This window comes from Spermophilus citellus (assembly GCF_964194105.1).
Source record: "Spermophilus citellus genome assembly, chromosome: 3".
Taxonomy (NCBI): Eukaryota; Metazoa; Chordata; class Mammalia; order Rodentia; family Sciuridae; genus Spermophilus; species Spermophilus citellus.
In genome coordinates, this window is record NC_138184.1 from 66,688,417 (window position 1) to 66,706,729 (window position 18,313).

The following is an 18,313-nucleotide window of genomic DNA, read 5'->3' on the forward strand; positions in this document are numbered from 1 at the left end:
ATTGAAAGGGGTTGGCAAGCTTCCAAAAATTACGAGTCTCCAGAAATTTCAGCAACTCTTTTTTCACCCAAACTGGATGACACTTTCAGGTAATGATCAGGACACTAACCCCACTTGGTTCCCCAAATTTCATCCTTCTATGTTGAAGCGTTCGTTTCCAGTGACAGTTTGAATTTTGGCGTTTCACTGTGTTTTCTCCTATAGTGATACATGTATTTGGAACTCTAAATCAAACATGGTTTGTGCTAGCTTCTTAAAACTTGACACAATAAAGCGGTTTCACGTTCTATCTCTATGTTCTGTTTCCTCTTGTTGTATCCCTAAGCAGTGACTGGGGAGAAACACTTTCATTGAAAGAGGTTGCCAAGCTTCCAAAAATTACGAGTCTCCAGAAATCTCAGCAACTATTTTTTCACCCAAACTGGATGACACTTTCAGATAATGATCAGTACACTAAGCCCACTTGGTTCCCGAAATTTCGTTCTTCTATGTTGAAGCGTTCGTTTCCAGTAACAGTTTGAATTTTGGCGTTTCACTCTGTTTTCACCTATATTGATAGCTGTATTTGGAACTATAAATCAAACACGGTTTGTCCTAGCTTCTTGAAACTTGACACAATAAAGCAGTTTCACGTTCTATCTCTATGTTCTGTTTCCTCTTGATGTAGCCATAAGCAGTGACTGGGGAGAAACACTTTCATTGAAAGGGGTTGGAAAGCTTCCAAAAAGTACGAGTCTCTAGAAACCTCAGGAACAATTTTTTCACCCAAACTGGATGACACTTTCAGGTAATGATCAGTACTCTAAGCCCACTTGGTTCCCCAAATTTCGTTCTTCTATGTTGAAGCGTTCGTTTCCAGTAACAGTTTGAATTTTGGCGTTTCACTCTGTTTTCTCCTATACTGATAGATGTATTTGGAACTCTAAATCAAACACGGTTTGTGCTAGCTTCTTGAAACTTGACACAATAAAGCAGTTTTACGTTTTTTCTCTATGTTCTGTTTCCTCTTGATGTAGCCCTAAGCCGTGACTGGGAAGAAACACTTTCATTGAAAGGGGTTGGCAAGCTTCCAAAAATTACGAGTCTCCAGAAATCTCAGCAACTATTTTTTCACCCAAACTGGATGACACTTTCAGGTAATGATCAGTACACTAAGCCCACTTGGTTCCCCAAATTTCGCTCTTCTATGTTGAAGCGTTCCTTTCCAGTAACAGTTTGAATTTTGGCGTTTCACTCTGTTTTCTCCTATACTGATAGTTGTATTTGGAACTCTAAATCAAACACGGATTGTGCTAGCTTCTGGAAACTTGACACAATAAAGCGGTTTCACGTGCTATCTCTTGGTTCTGTTTCCTCTTGATGTAGCCCTAAGCCGTGAGTGGGGAGAAACACTTTCATTGAAAGGTGTTGCCAAGCTTCCAAAAATTACGATTCTCCAGAAATCTCAGCAACAATTTTTTCACCCAAACTGGATGACACTTTCAGGTAATGATCAGTACACTAAGCCCACTTGGTTCCCCAAATTTCGTTCTTCTATTTTGAAGCGTTCGTTTCCAGTAACAGTTTGAATTTTGGCGTTTCACTCTCTTTTCTCCAAACTGATAGATGTATTTGGAACTCTAAATCAAACACGGTTTGTGCTAGCTTCCTGAAACTTGACACAGTAAAGCGGTTTAACGTGCTCTCTCTATGTTCTGTTTCCTCTATATGTAGCCCTAAGCAGTGACTGGAGAGAAAAACTTTCATTGAAAGGGGTTGCCAAGCTTCCAAATATTACGAGTCTCCAGAAATCTCAGCAACTATTTTTTCACCCAAACTCCATGACACTTTCACGTAATGATCAGTACACTAAGCCCACTTGGTTCCACAAATTTCGTTCTTCTATGTTGAAGCGTTCGTTTCCAGTAACATTTTGAATTTTGGCGTTTCACTCTGTTTTCTCCTGTAGTGATACATGTATTTGGAACTCTAAATCAAACACGGTTTGTGCAAGCTTCTTGAAACTTGACACAATAAAGCAGTTTCACGTTCTATCTCTATGTTCTGTTTCCTCTTGATGTAGCCCTAAGCAGTGACTGGGGAGAAACACTTTCATTGAAAGGGGTTGCCAAGCTTCCAAAAATTACGAGTCTCCAGAAATCTCAGCAACTATTTTTTCACCCAAACTGGATGACACTTTCAGATAATGATCAGTACACTAAGCCCACTTGGTTCCCGAAATTTCGTTCTTCTATGTTGAAGCGTTCGTTTCCAGTAACAGTTTGATTTTTGGCGTTTCACTCTGTTTTCACCTATATTGATAGCTGTATTTGGAACTATAAATCAAACACGGTTTGTCCTACCTTCTTGAAACTTGACACAATAAAGCAGTTTCACGTTCTATCTCTATGTTCTGTTTCCTCTTGATGTAGCCCTAAGCAGTGACTGGGGAGAAACACTTTCATTGAAAGGGGTTGGAAAGCTTCCAAAAAGTACGAGTCTCTAGAAACCTCAGGAACAATTTTTTCACCCAAACTGGATGACACTTTCAGGTAATGATCAGTACTCTAAGCCCACTTGGTTCCCCAAATTTCGTTCTTCTATGTTGAAGCGTTCGTTTCCAGTAACAGTTTGAATTTTGGCGTTTCACTCTCTTTTCTCCAAACTGATAGATGTATTTGGAACTCTAAATCAAACACGGTTTGTGCTAGCTTCCTGAAACTTGACACAGTAAAGCGGTTTAACGTGCTATCTCTATGTTCTGTTTCCTCTATATGTAGCCCTAAGCAGTGACTGGGAAGAAACACTTTCATTGAAAGGGGTTGGCAAGCTTCCAAAAATTACGAGTCTCCAGAAATCTCAGCAACTATTTTTTCACCCAAACTGGATGACACTTTCAGGTAATGATCAGTACACTAAGCCCACTTGGTTCCACAAATTTCGCTCTTCTATGTTGAAGCGTTCCTTTCCAGTAACAGTTTGAATTTTGGCGTTTCACTCTGTTTTCTCCTATACTGATAGTTGTATTTGGAACTCTAAATCAAACACGGATTGTGCTAGCTTCTTGAAACTTGACACAATAAAGCGGTTTCACGTGCTATCTCTTGGTTCTGTTTCCTCTTGATGTAGCCCTAAGCCGTGACTGGGGAGAAACACTTTCATTGAAAGGTGTTGCCAACCTTCCAAAAATTACGATTCTCCAGAAATCTCAGCAACAATTTTTTCACCCAAACTGGATGACACTTTCAGGTAATGATCAGTACACTAAGCCCACTTGGTTCCCCAAATTTCGTTCTTCTATTTTGAAGCGTTCGTTTCCAGTAACAGTTTGCATTTTGGCGTTTCACTCTCTTTTCTCCAAACTGATAGATGTATTTGGAACTCTAAATCAAACACGGTTTGTGCTAGCTTCCTGAAACTTGACACAGTAAAGCGGTTTAACGTGCTATCTCTATGTTCTGTTTCCTCTATATGTAGCCCTAAGCAGTGACTGGAGAGAAAAACTTTCATTGAAAGGGGTTGCCAAGCTTCCAAATATTACGAGTCTCCAGAAATCTCAGCAACTATTTTTTCACCCAAACTCCATGACACTTTCACGTAATGATCAGAACACTAAGCCCACTTGGTTCCCCAAATTTCGTTCTTCTATGTTGAAGCGTTCGTTTCCAGTAACATTTTGAATTTTGGCGTTTCACTCTGTTTTCTCCTGTAGTGATACATGTATTTGGAACTCTAAATCAAACACGGTTTGTGCAAGCTTCTTGAAACTTGACACAATAAAGCAGTTTCACGTTCTATCTCTATGTTCTGTTTCCTCTTGATGTAGCCCTAAGCAGTGACTGGGGAGAAACACTTTCATTGAAAGGGGTTGCCAAGCTTCCAAAAATTACGAGTCTCCATAAATCTCAGCAACTATTTTTACACCCAAACTGGATGATACTTTCAGGGAATGATCAGTACACTAAGCCCACTTGATTCCCCAAATTTCGTTCTTCTATGTTGAAGCGTTCGTTTCCAGTAACAGTTTGAATTTTGGTGTTTCACTCTGTTTTCTCATATAGTGATACATGTATTTGGAACTCTAAATCAAACACGGTTTGTGCTAGCTTCTTGAAACTTGACACAATAAAGCAGTTTCACGTTCTTTCTCTATGTTCTGTTTCCTCTTGATGTAGCCCTAAGCAGTGACTGGGGAGAAACACTTTCATTGAAAGGGGTTGCCAAGCTTCCAAAAATTACGAGTCTCCAGAAATCTCAGCAACTATTTTTTCACCCAAACTGGATGACACTTTCAGGTAATGATCAGTACAATAAGCCCACTTGGTTCAACAAATTTCGTTCTTCTATGTTGAAGCGTTCGTTTCCAGTAACAGTTTGAATTTTGGCATTTCACTCTGTTTACTCCTATACTGATAGTTGTATTTGGAACTCTAAATCAAACACGGTTTGTGCTAGCTTCCTGAAACTTGACACAGTAAAGCGGTTTAACGTGCTATCTCTATGTTCTGTTTCCTCTATATGTAGCCCTAAGCCGTGACTGGGGAGAAACACTTTCATTGAAAGGGGTTGCCAAGCTTCCAAAAATTACGAGTATCCAGAAATCTCAGCAACTATTTTTTCACCCAAACTGGATGACACTTTCAGGTAATGATCAGTACACTAAGCCCACTTGGTTCTCGAAATTTCGTTCTTCTATGTTGAAGCGTTCGTTTCCAGTAACAGTTTGAATTTTGGCGTTTCACTCTGTTTTCACCTATATTGATAGCTGTATTTGGAACAATAAATCAAACACGGTTTGTCCTAGCTTCTTGAAACTTGACACAATAAAGCAGTTTCACGTTCTATCTCTATGTTCTGTTTCCTCTTGATGTAGCCATAAGCAGTGACTGGGGAGAAACACTTTCATTGAAAGGGGTTGTAAAGCTTCCAAAAATTACGAGTCTCTAGAAATCTCAGCAACAATTTTTTAACCCAAACTGGATGACACTTTCAGGTAATGATCAGTACACTAAGCCCACTTGGTTCCCGAAATTTCGTTCTTCTATGGTGAAGCGTTCGTTTCCAGTAACAGTTTGAATTTTGGCGTTTCACTCTGTTTTCTCCTATACTGATAGATGTATTTGGAACTCTAAATCAAACACGGTTTGTGCTAGCTTCTTGAAACTTGACACAATAAAGGAGTTTCACGTTCTTTCTCTATGTTCTATTTCCTCTTGATGTATCCCTAAGCAGTGACTGGGAAGAAACACTTTCATTGAAAGGGGTTGGCAAGCTTCCAAAAATTACGAGTCTCCAGAAATCTCAGCAACTATTTTTTCACCCAAACTGGATGACACTTTCAGGTAATGATCAGTACACTATGCCCACTTGGTTCCCCAAATTTCGTTCTTCTATGTTGAAGCGTTCCTTTCCAGTAACAGTTTGAATTTTGGCGTTTCACTCTGTTTTCTCCTATACTGATAGTTGTATTTGGAACTCTAAATCAAACACGGATTGTGCTAGCTTCTTGAAACTTGACACAATAAAGCGGTTTCACGTGCTATCTCTTGGTTCTGTTTCCTCTTGATGTAGCCCTAAGCCGTGACTGGGGAGAAACACTTTCATTGAAAGGGGTTGCCAAGCTTCCAAAAATTACGATTCTCCAGAAATCTCAGCAACAATTTTTTCACCCAAACTGGATGACACTTTCAGGTAATGATCAGTACACTAAGCCCACTTGGTTCTCGAAATTTCGTTCTTCTATGTTGAAGCGTTCGTTTCCAGTAACAGTTTGAATTTTGGCGTTTCACTCTGTTTTCACCTATATTGATAGCTGTATTTGGAACTATAAATCAAACACGGTTTGTGCTAGCTTCTTGAAACTTGACACAATAAAGCAGTTTCACGTTCTATCTCTATGTTCTGTTTCCTCTTGATGTAGCCCTAAGCAGTGACTGGGGAGAAACACTTTCATTGAAAGGGGTTGCCAAGCTTCCAAAAATTACGAGTCTCCAGAAATCTCTGAAATTATTTTTTCACCCAAACTGGATGACACTTTCAGGTAATGATCAGTACACTAAGCCCACTTGGTTCTCCAAATGTCGTTCTTCTATGTTGAAGCGTTCGTTTCCAGTAACAGTTTGAATTTTGGCGTTTCACTCTGTTTTCTCCTATAGTGATACATGTATTTGGAACTCTAAATCAAACACGGTTTGTGCTAGCTTCCTGAAACTTGACACAATAAAGCGGTTTCACGTTCTATCTCTATTTTCAGTTTCCTCTTGATGTAGCCATAAGCAGTGACTGGGGAGAAACACTTTCATTGAAAGGGGTTGCCAAGCTTCCAAAAATTACGAGTCTCCAGAAATATCAGCAACTATTTTTTCACCCAAACTGGATGACACTTTTAGGTAATGATCAGGACACTAAGCCCATTTGGTTCCCCAAATTTCGTTCTTCTATGTTGAAGCGTTCGTTTCCAGTAACAGTTTGAAATTGGCGTTTCACTCTGTTTTCTCCTATACTGATAGATGTATGTGGAACTCTAAATCAAACACGGTTTGTGCTAGCTTCTTGAAACTTGACACAATAAAGCGGTTTCACGTGCTTTCTCTATGTTCTGTTTCCTCTTGATGTAGCCCTAAGCCGTGACTGGGGAGAAACACTTTCATTGAAAGGGGTTGCCAAGCTTCCAAAAATTACGAGTCTCCAGAAATCTCAGCAAATATTTTTTAACCCAAACTGGATGACACTTTCAGGTAATGATCAGTACAATAAGCCCACTTGGTTCAACAAATTTCGTTCTTCTATGTTGAAGCGTTCGTTTCCAGTAACAGTTTGAATTTTGGCATTTCACTCTGTTTTCTCCTATACTGATAGTTGTATTTGGAACTCTAAATCAAACACGGTTTGTGCTAGCTTCCTGAAACTTGACACAGTAAAGCGGTTTAACGTGCTATCTCTATGTTATGTTTCCTCTATATGTAGCCCTAAGCAGTGACTGGGGAGAAACACTTTCATTGAAAGGGGTTGCCAAGCTTCCAAAAATTACGAGTCTCCAGAAATCTCAGCAACTATTTTTTCACACAAACTGGATGACACTTTCAGGTAATGATCAGTACACTAAGCCCACTTGGTTCCCCAAATTTCGTTCTTCTATTTTGAAGCGTTCGTTTCCAGTAACAGTTTGAATTTTGGCGTTTCACTCTGTTTTCACCTATATTGATAGCTGTATTTGGAACTATAAATCAAACACGGTTTGTCCTAGCTTCTTGAAACTTGACACAATAAAGCAGTTTCACGTTCTATCTCTATGTTCTGTTTCCTCTTGATGTAGCCCTAAGCAGTGACTGGGGAGAAACACTTTCATTGAAAGGGGTTGCCAAGCTTCCAAAAATTACGAGTCTCCAGAAATCTCAGCAACTATTTTTACACCCAAACTGGATGATACTTTCAGGGAATGATCAGTACACTAAGCCCACTTGATTCCCCAAATTTCGTTCTTCTATGTTGAAGCGTTCGTTTCCAGTAACAGTTTGAATTTTGGTGTTTCACTCTGTTTTCTCATATAGTGATACATGTATTTGGAACTCTAAATCAAACACGGTTTGTGCTAGCTTCTTGAAACTGGACACAATAAAGCAGTTTCACGTCTTTCTCTATGTTCTGTTTCCTCTTGATGTAGCCCTAAGCAGTGACTGGGGAGAAACACTTTCATTGAAAGGGGTTGCCAAGCTTCCAAAAATTACGAGTCTCCAGAAATCTCAGCAACTATTTTTTCACCCAAACTGGATGACACTTTCAGGTAATGATCAGTACAATAAGCCCACTTGGTTCAACAAATTTCGTTCTTCTATGTTGAAGCGTTCGTTTCCAGTAACAGTTTGAATTTTGGCATTTCACTCTGTTTACTCCTATACTGATAGTTGTATTTGGAACTCTAAATCAAACACGGTTTGTGCTAGCTTCCTGAAACTTGACACAGTAAAGCGGTTTAACGTGCTATCTCTATGTTCTGTTTCCTCTATATGTAGCCCTAAGCAGTGACTGGGGAGAAACACTTTCATTGAAAGGGGTTGCCAAGCTTCCAAAAATTACAACTCTCCAGAAATCTCAGCAACTATTTTTTCACCCAAACTGGATGACACTTTCAGGTAATGATGAGTACACTAAGCCCACTTGGTTCCCGAAATTTCGTTCTTCTATGGTGAAGCATTCGTTTCCAGTAACAGTTTGAATTTTGGCGTTTCACTCTGTTTTCACCTATATTGATAGCTGTATTTGGAACTATAAATCAAACACGGTTTGTCCTAGCTTCTTGAAACTTGACACAATAAAGCAGTTTCACGTTCTATCTCTATGTTCTGTTTCCTCTTGATGTAGCCATAAGCAGTGACTGGGAAGAAACACTTTCATTGAAAGGGGTTGGCAAGCTTCCAAAAATTACGAGTCTCCAGAAATCTCAGCAACTATTTTTTCACCCAAACTGGATGACACTTTCAGGTAATGATCAGTACACTAAGCCCACTTGGTTCCCCAAATTTCGTTCTTCTATGTTGAAGCGTTCCTTTCCAGTAACAGTTTGAATTTTGGCGTTTCACTCTGTTTTCTCCTATACTGATAGTTGTATTTGGAACTCTAAATCAAACACGGATTGTGCTAGCTTCTTGAAACTTGACACAATAAAGCGGTTTCACGTGCTATCTCTTGGTTCTGTTTCCTCTTGATGTAGCCCTAAGCCGTGACTGGGGAGAAACACTTTCATTGAAAGGGGTTGCCAAGCTTCCAAAAATTACGATTCTCCAGAAATCTCAGCAACAATTTTTTCACCCAAACTGGATGACACTTTCAGGTAATGATCAGTACACTAAGCCCACTTGGTTCCCCAAATTTCGTTCTTCTATTTTGAAGCATTCGTTTCCAGTAACAGTTTGAATTTTGGCATTTCACTCTGTTTTCTAAAAACTGATAGATGTAATTGGAACTCTAAATCAAACACGGTTTGTGCTAGCTTCTTGAAACTTGACAGAATAAAGCAGTTTCACGTTCTATCTCTATGTTCTGTTTCCTCTTGATGTAGCCCTAAGCAGTGACTGGGGAGAAACACATTCATTGAAAGGGGTTGCCAAGCTTCCAAAAATTATGCGTCTCCAGAAATCTCTGAAACTATTTTTTCACCCAAACTGGATGACACTTTCAGGTAATGATCAGTACACTAAGCCCACTTGGTTCTCCAAATGTCGTTCTTCTATGTTGAAGCGTTCGTTTCCAGTAACAGTTTGAATTTTGGCGTTTCACTCTGTTTTCTCCTATAGTGATACATGTATTTGGAACTCTAAATCAAACACGGTTTGTGCTAGCTTCTTGAAACTTGACACAATAAAGCAGTTTCACGTTCTTTCTCTATGTTCTGTTTCCTCTTGATGTAGCCCTAAGCAGTGACTGGTGAGAAACACTTTCATTGAAAGGGGTTGCCAAGCTTCCAAAAATTACGAGTCTCCAGAAATCTCAGCAACTATTTTTTCACCCAAACTGGATGACACTTTCAGGTAATGATCAGTACAATAAGCCCACTTGGTTCAACAAATTTCGTTCTTCTATGTTGAAGCGTTCGTTTCCAGTAACAGTTTGAATTTTGGCATTTCACTCTGTTTACTCCTATACTGATAGTTGTATTTGGAACTCTAAATCAAACACGGTTTGTGCTAGCTTCCTGAAACTTGACACAGTAAAGCGGTTTAACATGCTATCTCTATGTTCTGTTTCCTCTATATGTAGCCCTAAGCAGTGACTGGGGAGAAACACTTTCATTGAAAGGGGTTGCCAAGCTTCCAAAAATTACGACTCTCCAGAAATCTCAGCAACTATTTTTTCACCCAAACTGGATGACACTTTCAGGTAATGATGAGTACACTAAGCCCACTTGGTTCCCGAAATTTCGTTCTTCTATGGTGAAGCGTTCGTTTCCAGTAACAGTTTGAATTTTGGCGTTTCACTCTGTTTTCACCTATATTGATAGCTGTATTTGGAACTATAAATCAAACACGGTTTGTCCTAGCTTCTTGAAACTTGACACAATAAAGCAGTTTCACGTTCTATCTCTATGTTCTGTTTCCTCTTGATGTAGCCATAAGCAGTGACTGGGAAGAAACACTTTCATTGAAAGGGGTTGGCAAGCTTCCAAAAATTACGAGTCTCCAGAAATCTCAGCAACTATTTTTTCACCCAAACTGGATGACACTTTCAGGTAATGATCAGTACACTAAGCCCACTTGGTTCCCCAAATTTCGTTCTTCTATGTTGAAGCGTTCCTTTCCAGTAACAGTTTGAATTTTGGCGTTTCACTCTGTTTTCTCCTATACTGATAGTTGTATTTGGAACTCTAAATCAAACACGGATTGTGCTAGCTTCTTGAAACTTGACACAATAAAGCGGTTTCACGTGCTATCTCTTGGTTCTGTTTCCTCTTGATGTAGCCCTAAGCCGTGACTGGGGAGAAACACTTTCATTGAAAGGGGTTGCCAAGCTTCCAAAAATTACGATTCTCCAGAAATCTCAGCAACAATTTTTTCACCCAAACTGGATGACACTTTCAGGTAATGATCAGTACACTAAGCCCACTTGGTTCCCCAAATTTCGTTCTTCTATTTTGAAGCATTCGTTTCCAGTAACAGTTTGAATTTTGGCATTTCACTCTGTTTTCTCCAAACTGATAGATGTAATTGGAACTCTAAATCAAACACGGTTTGTGCTAGCTTCTTGAAACTTGACAGAATAAAGCAGTTTCACGTTCTATCTCTATGTTCTGTTTCCTCTTGATGTAGCCCTAAGCAGTGACTGGGGAGAAACACATTCATTGAAAGGGGTTGCCAAGCTTCCAAAAATTATGCGTCTCCAGAAATCTCTGAAACTATTTTTTCACCCAAACTGGATGACACTTTCAGGTAATGATCAGTACACTAAGCCCACTTGGTTCTCCAAATGTCGTTCTTCTATGTTGAAGCGTTCGTTTCCAGTAACAGTTTGAATTTTGGTGTTTCACTCTGTTTTCTCCTATAGTGATACATGTATTTGGAACTCTAAATCAAACACGGTTTGTGCTAGCTTCCTGAAACTTGACACAATAAAGCGGTTTCATGTTCTATCTCTATGTTCAGTTTCCTCTTGATGTAGCCCTAAGCAGTGACTGGGGAGAAACACTTTCATTGAAAGGGGTTGCCAAGCTTCCAAAAATTACGAGTCTCCAGAAATCTCTGAAATTATTTTTTCACCCAAACTGGATGACACTTTCAGGTAATGATCAGTACACTAAGCCCACTTGGTTCTCCAAATGTCATTCTTCTATGTTGAAGCGTTCGTTTCCAGTAACAGTTTGAATTTTGGCGTTTCACTCTGTTTTCTCCTATAGTGATACATGTATTTGGAACTCTAAATCAAACACGGTTTGTGCTAGCTTCCTGAAACTTGACACAATAAAGCGGTTTCACGTTCTATCTCTATGTTCAGTTTCCTCTTGATGTAGCCCTAAGCAGTGACTGGGGAGAAACACTTTCATTGAAAGGGGTTGCCAAGCTTCCAAAAATTACGAGTCTCCAGAAATATCAGCAACTATTTTTTCACCCAAACTGGATGACACTTTTAGGTAATGATCAGGACACTAAGCCCATTTGGTTCCCCAAATTTCGTTCTTCTATGTTGAAGCGTTCGTTTCCAGTAACAGTTTGAAATTGGCGTTTCACTCTGTTTTCTCCTATACTGATAGATGTATGTGGAACTCTAAATCAAACACGGTTTGTGCTAGCTTCTTGAAACTTGACACAATAAAGCGGTTTCACATGCTTTCTCTATGTTCTGTTTCCTCTTGATGTAGCCCTAAGCAGTGACTGGGGAGAAACACTTTCATTGAAAGGGGTTGCCAAGCTTCCAAAAATTACGAGTCTCCAGAAATCTCAGCAACTATTTTTTCACCCAAACTGGATGACACTTTCAGGTAATGATCAGTACAATAAGCCCACTTGGTTCAACAAATTTCGTTCTTCTATGTTGAAGCGTTCGTTTCCAGTAACAGTTTGAATTTTGGCATTTCACTCTGTTTTCTCCTATACTGATAGTTGTATTTGGAACTCTAAATCAAACACGGTTTGTGCTAGCTTCCTGAAACTTGACACAGTAAAGCGGTTTAACGTGCTATCTCTATGTTCTGTTTCCTCTATATGTAGCCCTAAGCAGTGACTGGGGAGAAACACTTTCATTGAAAGGGGTTGCCAAGCTTCCAAAAATTACGAGTCTCCAGAAATCTCAGCAACTATTTTTTCACCCAAACTGGATGACACTTTCAGGTAATGATCAGTACACTAAGCCCACTTGGTTCCCGAAATTTCGTTCTTCTATGTTGAAGCGTTCGTTTCCAGTAACAGTTTGAATTTTGGCGTTTCACTCTGTTTTCACCTATATTGATAGCTGTATTTGGAACTCTAAATCAAACACGGTTTGTCCTACCTTCTTGAAACTTGACACAATAAAGCAGTTTCACGTTCTATCTCTATGTTCAGTTTCCTCTTGATGTAGCCCTAAGCAGTGACTGGGGAGAAACACTTTCATTGAAAGGGGTTGCCAAGCTTCCAAAAATTACGAGTCTCCAGAAATCTCAGCAACTATTTTTACACCCAAACTGGATGATACTTTCAGGGAATGATCAGTACACTAAGCCCACTTGATTCCCCAAATTTCGTTCTTCTATGTTGAAGCGTTCGTTTCCAGTAACAGTTTGAATTTTGGTGTTTCACTCTGTTTTCTCATATAGTGATACATGTATTTGGAACTCTAAATCAAACACGGTTTGTGCTAGCTTCTTGAAAGTTGACACAATAAAGCAGTTTCACGTGCTTTCTCTATGTTCTGTTTCCTCTTGATGTAGCCCTAAGCAGTGACTGGGGAGAAACACTTTCATTGAAAGGGGTTGCCAAGCTTCCAAATATTACGAGTCTCCAGAAATCTCAGCAACAATTTTTTCACCCAAACTGGATGACACTTTCAGGTAATGATCAGTACAATAAGCCCACTTGGATCAACAAATTTCGTTCTTCTATGTTGAAGCGTTCGTTTCCAGTAACAGTTTGAATTTTGGCGTTTCACTCTGTTTTCTCCTATACTGATAGATGTATTTGGAACTCTAAATCAAACACGGTTTGCGCTAGCTTCTTGAAACTTGACACAATAAAGCAGTTTCACATTCTATCTCTATGTTCTGTTTCCACTTGATGTAGCCCTAAGCTGTGACTGGGGAGAAACCCTTTCATTGAAAGGGGTTGCCAAGCTTCCAAAAATTAGGAGTCTCCAGAAATCTCAGCAACTATTTTTTCACCCAAACTGGATGATACTTTCAGGTAATGATCAGTACACTAAGCCCACTTGGTTCCCCAAATTTCGTTCTTCTATGTTGAAGCGTTCGTTTCCAGTAACAGTTTGAATTTTGGCGTTTCACTCTGTTTTCTCCTATACTGATAGATGTATTTGGAACTCTAAATCAAACACGGTTTGTGCTAGCTTCTTGAAACTTGACACAATAAAGCAGTTTTACGTTCTTTCTCTCTGTTCTGTTTCCTCTTGATGTAGCCCTAAGCAGTGACTGGGGAGAAACACTTTCATTGAAAGGGGTTGGCAAGCTTCCAAAAATTACGAGTCTCCAGAAATCTCAGCAACTATTTTTTCACCCAAACTGGATGACACTTTCAGGTAATGATCAGTACACTAAGCCCACTTGGTTCCCCAAATTTCGTTCTTCTATGTTGAAGCGTTCCTTTCCAGTAACAGTTTGAATTTTGGCGTTTCACTCTGTTTTCTCCTATACTGATAGATGTATTTGGAACTCTAAATCAAACACGGTTTGTGCTAGCTTCTTGAAACTTGACACAATAAAGCAGTTTTACGTTCTTTCTCTATGTTCTGTTTCCTCTTGATGTAGCCCTAAGCAGTGACTGGGGAGAAACACTTTCATTGAAAGGGGTTGGCAAGCTTCCAAAAATTACAAGTCTCCAGAAATCTCAGCAACTATTTTTTCACCCAAACTGGATGACACTTTCAGGTAATGATCAGTACACTAAGCCCACTTGGTTCCCCAAATTTCGCTCTTCTATGTTGAAGCGTTCCTTTCCAGTAACAGTTTGAATTTTGGCGTTTCACTCTGTTTTCTCCTATACTGACAGTTGTATTTGGAACTCTAAATCAAACACGGATTGTGCTAGCTTCTTGAAACTTCACACAATAAAGCGGTTTCACGTGCTATCTCTTGGTTCTGTTTCCTCTTGATGTAGCCCTAATCCGTGACTGGGGAGAAACACTTTCATTGAAAGGGGTTGCCAAGCTTCCAAAAATTACGATTCTCCAGAAATCTCAGCAACAATTTTTTCACCCAAACTGGATGACACTTTCAGGTAATGATCAGTACACTAAGCCCACTTGGTTCCCCAAATTTCGCTCTTCTATTTTGAAGCGTTCGTTTCCAGTAACAGTTTGAATTTTGGCGTTTCACTCTCTTTTCTCCAAACTGATAGATGTATTTGGAACTCTAAATCAAACACGGTTTGTGCTAGCTTCTTGAAACTTGACACAATAAAGCAGTTTCACGTTCTATCTCTATGTTCTGTTTCCTCTTGATGTAGCCCTAAGCAGTGACTGGGGAGAAACACTTTCATTGAAAGGGGTTGCCAAGCTTCCAAAAATTACGAGTCTCCAGAAATCTCAGCAACTATTTTTTCACCCAAACTGGATGACACTTTCACGTAATGATCAGTACACTAAGCCCACTTGGTTCCCCAAATTTCGTTCTTCTATGTTGAAGCGTTCGTTTCCAGTAACAGTTTGAATTTTGGCATTTCACTCTGTTTTCTCCTATACTGATAGATGTATTTGGAACTCTAAATCAAACACGGTTTGTGCTAGCTTCTTGAAACTTGACACAATAAAGCAGTTTCACGTCTTTCTCTATGCTCTGTTTCCTCTTGATGTAGCCCTAAGCAGTGACTGGGGAGAAACACTTTCATTGAAAGGGGTTGCCAAGCTTCCAAAAATTACGAGTCTCCAGAAATCTCAGCAACTATTTTTTCACCCAAACTGGATGACACTTTCACGTAATGATCAGTACACTAAGCCCACTTGGTTCCCCAAATTTCGTTCTTCTATGTTGAAGCGTTCGTTTCCAGTAACAGTTTGAATTTTGGCATTTCACTCTGTTTTCTCCTATACTGATAGATGTATTTGGAACTCTAAATCAAACACGGTTTGTGCTAGCTTCTTGAAACTTGACACAATAAAGCAGTTTCACGTCTTTCTCTATGCTCTGTTTCCTCTTGATGTAGCCCTAAGCAGTGACTGGGGAGAAACACTTTCATTGAAAGGGGTTGCCAAGCTTCCAAAAATTACGAGTCTCCAGAAATCTCAGCAACTATTTTTTCTCCCAAACTGGATGACACTTTCAGGTAATGATCAGTACAATAAGCCCACTTGGTTCAACAAATTTCGTTCTTCTATGTTGAAGCGTTCGTTTCCAGTAACAGTTTGAATTTTGGCATTTCACTCTGTTTTCTCCTATACTGATAGATGTATTTGGAACTCTAAATCAAACATGGTTTGTGCAAGCTTCCTGAAACTTGACACAGTAAAGCGGTTTAACGTGCTGTCTCTATGTTCTGTTCCCTCTATATGTAGCCCTAAGCAGTGACTGGGGAGAAACCCTTTCATTGAAAGGGGTTGCCAAGCTTCCAAAAATTACGAGTCTCCAGAAATCTCAGCAACTATTTTTTCACCCAAACTGGATGACACTTTCACGTAATGATCAGTACACTAAGCCCACTTGGTTCCCCAAATTTCGTTCTTCTATGTTGAAGCGTTCGTTTCCAGTAACATTTTGAATTTTGGCGTTTCACTCTATTTTCTCCTATAGTGATACATGTATTTGGAACTCTAAATCAAACACGGTTTGTGCTAGCTTCTTGAAACTTGAAAAAATAAAGCAGTTTCACATTCTATCTCTATGTTCTGTTTCCTCTTGATGTAGCCCTAAGCAGTGACTGGGGAGAAACACTTTCATTGAAAGGGGTTGCAAAGCTTCCAAAAATTACGAGTCTCCAGAAATTTCAGAAACTCTTTTTTCACACAAACTGGATGACACTTTCAGGTAATGATCAGGACACTAAGCCCACTTGGTTCCCCAAATTTCGTCCTTCTATGTTGAAGCGTTCGTTTCCAGTAACAGTTTGAATTTTGGCATTTCACTCTGTTTTCTCCTATACTGATAGTTGTATTTGGAACTCTAAATCAAACATGGTTTGTGCTAGCTTCCTGAAACTTGACACAGTAACGCAGTTTAACATGCTGTCTCTATGTTCTGTTCCCTCTATATGTAGCCCTAAGCAGTGACTGGGGAGAAACACTTTCATTGAAAGGGGTTGCCAAGCTTCCAAAAATTACGAGTCTCCAGAAATCTCAGCAACTATTTTTTCACCCAAACTGGATGACACTTTCACGTAATGATCAGTACACTAAGCCCACTTGGTTCCCCAAATTTCGTTCTTGTATGTTGAAGCGTTCGTTTCCAGTAACATTTTGAATTTTGGCGTTTCACTCTGTTTTCTCCTATAGTGATACATGTATTTGGAACTCTAAAGCAAACACGGTTTGTGCTACGTTCTTGAAACTTGACACAATAAAGCAGTTTCACATTCTTTCTCTATGTTCTGTTTCCTCTTGATGTAGCCCTAAGCAGTGACTGGGGAGAAACACTTTCATTGAAAGGGGTTGCAAAGCTTCCAAAAATTACGAGTCTTTAGAAATTTCAGCAACTCTTTTTTCACAGAAACTGGATGACACTTTCAGGTAATGATCAGGACACTAAGCCCACTTGGTTCCCCAAATTTCGTCCTTCTATGTTGAAGCGTTCGTTTCCGGTAAAAGTTTGAATTTTGGCGTTTCACTCTGTTTTCTCCTATAGTGATACATGTATTTGGAACTCTAAATCAAACATGGTTTGTGCTAGCTTCTTGAAACTTGACACAATAAAGCAGTTTCACGTTCTATCTCTATGTTCTGTTTCCTCTTGATGTAGCCCTAAGCAGTGACTGGGGAGAAACAGTTTCATTGAAAGGGGTTGCCAAGCTTCCAAAAATTACGAGTCTCCAGAAATCTCAGCAACTATTTTTTCACCCAAACTGGATGACACTTTCAGGTAATGATCAGTACACTAAGCCCACTTGGTTCCCCACATTTCGTTCTTCTATGTTGAAGCATTCGTTTCCAGTAACAGTTTGAATTTTGGCGTTTCACTCTGTTTTCTCCTATATTGGTAGATGTATTTGGAACTCTAAATCAAACACGGTTTGTGCTAGCTTCTTGAAACTTGACACAATAAAGCAGTTTCACGTTCTATCTCTATGTTCTGTTTCCTCTTGATGTAGCCCTAAGCAGTGACTGGGGAGAAACACTTTCATTGAAAGGGGTTGCCAAGCTTCCAAAAATTACGAGTCTCCAGAAATCTCTGAAACTATTTTTTCACCCAAACTGGATGACACTTTCAGGTAATGATCAGTACACTAAGCCCACTTGGTTCTCCAAATGCCGTTCTTCTATGTTGAAGCGTTCGTTTCCAGTAACTGTTTGAATTTTGGCGTTTCACTCTGTTTTCTCCTATATTGATAGTTGTATTTGGAACTCTAAATCAAACACGGTTTGTGCTAGCTTATTGAAACTTGACACAATAAAGCAGTTTCACGTTCTATCTCTATGTTCTGTTTCCTCTTGATGTAGCCCTAAGCAGTGGCTGGGGAGAAACACTTTCATTGAAAGGGGTTGCCAAGCTTCCAAAAATTACGAGTCTCCAGAAATCTCAGCAACTATTTTTTCACCCAAACTGGATGATACTTTCAGGTAATGATCAGTACTCTAAGCCCACTTGGTTCCCCAAATTTCGTTCTTCTATGTTGAAGCGTTCGTTTCCAGTAACATTTTGAATTTTGGCGTTTCACTCTGTTTTCTCCTATAGTGATACATGTATTTGGAACTCTAAAGCAAACACGGTTTGTGCTAGCTTCTTGAAACTTGACACAATAAAGCAGTTTCATGTTCTTTCTCTATGTTCTGTTTCCTCTTGATGTAGCCCTAAGCCATTACTGGGGAGAAACACTTTCATTGAAAGGGGTTGCCAAGCTTCCAAAAATTACGAGTCTCCAGAAATCTCAGCAACCACTTTTTTTTCTCAAACTTGATGATTCTTTCAGGTAATGATCAGTACACTAAGCCCACTTGGTTCCCCAAATTTCGTTCTTCTATGTTGAAGCGTTCCTTTCCAGTAACAGTTTGAATT